This window comes from Crocodylus porosus, unplaced genomic scaffold (assembly GCF_001723895.1).
Source record: "Crocodylus porosus isolate Cpor-Errol unplaced genomic scaffold, CroPor_comp1, whole genome shotgun sequence".
NCBI classification, from domain to species: domain Eukaryota; kingdom Metazoa; phylum Chordata; order Crocodylia; family Crocodylidae; genus Crocodylus; species Crocodylus porosus.
The window spans coordinates 21,743,087-21,748,319 of NW_017728916.1; the positions used below are offsets into that span (position 1 = coordinate 21,743,087).

At 49.7% G+C, this 5,233-nt stretch overlaps 1 protein-coding gene and 1 long non-coding RNA gene across 5 annotated transcripts in view; both read right to left on the reverse strand.

Moving 5' to 3' along the window:
- Positions 1 to 5,233, reverse strand: part of DACH2 (dachshund family transcription factor 2) — a 553,736-nt gene that overhangs the window by 449,092 nt on the left and 99,411 nt on the right. The window lies entirely within an intron of this gene.
- LOC109311047 overlaps positions 857 to 5,233 on the reverse strand; it is a 5,627-nt gene continuing 1,250 nt past the window's right edge. The window contains exon 2 of the long non-coding RNA XR_002101387.1: positions 857 to 1,369. This is a non-coding gene — a long non-coding RNA (uncharacterized LOC109311047). The remainder of the gene's footprint in view (positions 1,370 to 5,233) is intronic.

A 5,233-nucleotide genomic window follows, 5' to 3' on the forward strand; every position in this document is an offset into this window, starting at 1 on the left:
GACCCCCAAGTCTCTTTTGTATGTAGTGCTAGTGAGTGAAGCACTGCTGAGCCTATAGGTATGGTGTGGGTTCTTTCTCCTGAAGTGGAGCACCTTGCATTTCTCTATGTTGAAGGTCATCAGGTTTATATTTGCGCCCCTCCTTGCGAGTCTGTCCAAGTCTGTCTGAATCCTCAGCCTATCCTCCAGCTTCCCCATAGTTGGGTGTCATCGGCAAATTTAGCCAGTCCGCTTCTGACACCCAAATCCAGATTGTTTATGAATCTATTAGAGTGTGCTGAACCCTGAGGGACGCCACTGGTCGCCATGCGACATGTTGACTTCATTCCATTGACTAGCACTCTCTGGGTCCAACCATGGAGTCAGTTCCCCAGCCATCAGACATTGAGGTTGTCAAAGTCACAGTTCCCCAATTTTGCCATGAGGATATTGTGGGAGACCAAATCAAAGGCTTTTTTGAAATCCAAGTAAATGACATCAACCTCTCTCCCCCCTATCTAGGTGACACAGCACCTGGTCATAGAAGGAGATGAGGCTGGTCAGGCATGACCTACCTGTAACAAAGCCATGTTGGCAGTCTCTCAGAATGACGCCTTCCGTCAGCCTGTTATTAATGGATTCCTTGATAAATTTCTCCAAGATCTTCCCAGGGATTGAGGTCAAATTGATTGGTCTGTAGTTCCCTGGATCTTCCTTGCTTTCTTTCTTGAAGACAGGTACCACATTGGCCCTCTTCCAATCTTCAGGAACTTCACCCAAGCACCATAAGTTTGGTCACCCATACCCATGTAATCCTGTCCTGCCAAGTGTCCCGGGTGGAAAAATTCCATCCCAACCTCTTTTGGGGGGGGGGGGGTTCTTTCTTGCCATTGTCTTCTCACCTGTGTCATCTAGTTGCTAAGCAACCAGCTCTGCCTATGTGACCTGGACCAGGTAAGAGGGGGGTGGACCAAGCTCTCTATTGTGTTAGCACTGACCTCATGGTATGGGGGCAGGGTCTTGACCCCTATCGCTCTAGGAGCTGACCAATCATGCTTTTCACATGGTTGGTTGGTGTCCAACTATACCTGGCCAGGATTGGGTCAGGTAGGTGCCAAAAGGCCTAAGTCAAGACATATCAAGCAGCTACTTAGCTGACACCGTTTGCTCTAAGCTTATTCTTTGATACTTCCCCAAGCCTATCTTCTTTAACCAATAAAACTCTCCACTGTACAGGTGTGGTGATAACTCATTGGGAGAGGATTGGGGTATGCCTTCAAACTCTATATGTTCAACTAAGCAAAGCTACTTTTTGTGCTTCAGACTAAGGCAAGCACCCCAAGTTCTCGCACTGAGTCAAGCACCCTCAAGGTCTACAAGGCCTGTGTACCTCGGGGGCTCAAGGCCCAGAAACAGTCCAGACCCCTGGGTGGGAACAGCGATTACCCCAAGCTTGCGGGTGTGCTCCAGGAAGGGGGTCGGCCAGATGCAAGGTGCCCCAGGGGAGGCACTCAGTGTGGTAGGTGGTCGGGTGCAGTGAGGTGGATGGCTCAGTGCAGCAGTGCCCCCTACTGGTCTACCACATGAGGTGGGAGCTGTGGAATCCCACAGCCTGCTGTCTCGAAGGCATAATTTGGGGAAAGGAAATAAAGTCACTGAAAACCCTTGAGAAAACAAACCTTTAATTTGGCATCAGGTCAACTGGCTAGAGTGGCTAGCTAGAATGACTGACCATTGTGACACCCTGTCCATGGACAAACTGGTGAAGAAACTGGAGGAGAGAAGCCTCCCCATACCACAGGGGTGAAAGAAAAGGACCTAACTGGGACTACGATCATGACAAGGAATCTCCCTCTAACTTTCTCCCAGCAACTGAGAACCCCATAGAGCTAGAAATGCTCAGAGAGCAGATTCATCTCCAGGAAAAGGAGCTGAGAAGGAGGCCCAAAGCAAGCTTGAGGAACAGAAGCTTGTGATTGAGGAATGAAAGCTGGAAAATGAGCAACACAAACTGGAACTTAAAGCCAAAGAGGCCCAGATCAAATGCGAAGAAAGGGAGGCACAGTACAAGCATGAGAAGGAACAGTGCAAGGCAAAGCAGCACCAGCATGAGCATGAAGCCAAAGAGGCAAGGCTCAAGCACAAGCATGAACTCGAACTAATCCAGAGGCAGCAAGACACTGGAGTTCCAATCAATCCACCTCAACAGGTGACAGCTGCACCCCCCAGAATGAATACCCTGACCTTCACCTGGTACAAAGAAAAGGATGATCCAGAGGTGTTTCTGGGTAATTTTGAAAAGCACATTGATGGAACATGGAAGAAGGGGGATATATAAGATTTACTGCTGGGCTAGTAACTGGCAACAAGTATGTTATCCTGAACAGCCTGCCCTCCCGAGTCAGTGAATGACTATGATGCCTTTAAAGATGTTGTGTTTGAAAGTTATAGGTTGAGGCCAGATTATTTCTGGAAAAAAGTTCTGTAATAATAACCCACTGCCAGGACAATCCTTAAATGAGATCGTGGCTCAGTTGGAGGATTTAGATCAGAAATGGAAAGAGGGAGCCAAAGTTAACACCATGGAAGGGGTAGACGCACTCATGGCACTGGACCAATTCTATTTCCAGTGCCCCAGACAGATTAAACACCTAATCAAGGACAGGGAACTCAAAACCACCAAGGAGGCAGCTAACATTGCTAAGCAGCTGTTGCTAAATAGAGGGGAGCTGGACAGAAGGCCTCCCCACTTTGGAAAAGAACAGAAAGGGTTCCAAAAAGGGGGGAAGTGAGTGCCAGGCCCAAAAAGGGAAAGTGGGCCACCTCCTGCATGGTGCAGGGTGTCTCCAGTCAAGCCACCCAATTTGGAAAAGAAGGGTTGCTTTAACTGAGGGGAGTCCGCCCACTTCAAGTCCAACTGCCCAAAGCAAAGCAACACCACCAAACTTGTCAGCTGTGCACAGCTGTAAGAAGTGAGGAGGGAGACCTGAGCCAGTTTGAGGCACGTACCTGGTGCTACAGGATTACAAACCCAGAGGAGATGACAGCCACCCACTGGACTGAGATAACAGTAAAAGGGAGAACCCTCATCGGGGAAATGGACACAGAGGCCAGTGTGTCATTAATTAATGCCAACCTCATTTTGCCCTTCGATATAGTCCAGGGGAGGATCCTGACCATAGAAGGGGTGGGGCCTGTCTTTCAAGATACCGGTAGCCCATCTCCCCATTGACTGGAGAGGCTGAAGGTCGTACAAAGAAATAGGGGTGCTGAAAGAGGCTCCTGTTCCCATATTGGTGGGGAGCGATATTATGGAACTTGAGTGGCTAAAAGGAGCATGGGGAAGTTTCAGCGAACCATACCACATTAATGTGGTGACTCACCAAAAGATCAGGAAGGTGAAGGTGGGAGGTGTGGAAACCTCCCAGGGCCTGGTAACCCCCTGGCTACGGAGGAGGGATTCCACTTGCCAGCCAGAGAAAACCAGCAACCTCAGGGTGAGGTTAAGTGACAGCCCCAAGGAGCCCAGTCAGTCAGTGACAGAGGAAACTGAGACTCTTGAGGAGAAAGTAGAGAACACCTCTGTGGTTGAAGGGTACACCAGAGCTCCCTAGGCAGGAGTTCAGGCAGGAAGTCCTAGCAGACCCCAGCTTGGAGGAACTCCACAGGGTGGCCCATGAACAAGAGACAGAGTTCACCCTGGATAAGAGGGAGCAGGTGGTCTGGGATAAGGGACTCCTTATCAGTTATGAGTGCCTAGGAACCATGCCAAGTCCTGGGAGCCCTATTACCAGTTCATGGTACCTCTTAAGTTCAGGCAGCAATTATTTTCTATGGCTCATAATTTATCTTGTGCTGGTCACGTGGGCTGGGGCCAGACTCGCCAGCGGCTGCGGGCAGACTTTTACTGGCCCAGGCTAGCCGAGAATGTGACAGACTATTGCAGATCCCGTGAAGCGGGCCAGCAGACAGGCAAGAGTGGGGACAAGAGAAAGCCTCCCCTACCATCCCTCCCCATCATTGAACAAACTTGCCAAAGAGTGGGATAGACATTGTGGGCCATCTTAGGCATAAGACTCATAAAGAGAAGAAACGCATCCCGACTCTTGTGGATTTCATGACACAATACCTGGAGGCAGTTGCCTTGGCCTCCAGAGGTACCCCTAGTTGCTGACACCCTGACCAAGATCTTCTTCCAGCTGAGTGTCTCCTCTGAGATCCTGACTGAGAGGGGTGGGAACTTCCTGGCTGAGGTGATGGAGTGCCTGTGGGAGTGCTGCAAGATCAAACGCCTCAAGACTACAGCCTATCATCCACAGATGAATGGGCTCGTAGAAAGTTTCAATAGGACCTTGAAGGGTATGCTGAAGGCCTACGTAGACTCTAACCCTAATCACTAGGATAAGAAACTTCTGCATTTGCTTTTTGCCTACCAAGAGGAACCCTAGGAGTCTACGGGGTTCTTGCCATTTGAGTTGATATTCAGAAGGCAAGTTAGGGGTCCTCTCAATCTTGTGAGAGAGGAGTGGGAAGGGAAGATCTCTTCCACTAAAACATCCATGGTAGGGTATGTGCTAAGCTTTCGCTAAGAGCTAACTGATATGAAAAAAGTAGTGCAAGGCTCCCTAGCCAAGCCCCAGGAGAAGCAGAGTGTCTGATATCATAAAAGGGCTCACTTGTGCACTTTTGAATGAGGGGATAAGGTCATGGTTTTCCTGCCACTAAAGACAGATAAGCTGCAAGCAGCTTGGGAAGGTCCCCATATCATCCTGGACAGGCCGGATGACATGAGTTATGTGGTGACCAGAAGCAGGTCAGATAACAGGCCCATGGTGGTACATGTAAACATGCTTAAACCCTATGTTAACAGAACCAGTTACTAAGCAACCAACAGTGCCTATGTGACCTGGGCCAGGTGGAACAAGCTCTCTATTGTGTTAGCATTGACATCATGGCATGGGGACAGGTGCTTGAACCCTGTCACTAGGAGCTGACCAATAATGCTTTTTAAATTGGTTGGTTGGTATTCAACTATACCTGGCCAGGACTGGGTCTCCCTGTTCTCATTAAGAAACTGGGGGGCTGTGGTGTAGACACCCACACAGTCAAATGGGTCGCCAACTGACTGGAGGGCTGCAGAGGGTGGTAGTAGATGGGTCCTTCTCAACCTGGAAGGACATGGGCAGTGGGGTTCCGCAGGGCTCGGTCCTCAGGCCCACACTGTTCAACATCTTCATCAGCGATTTGGATGAGG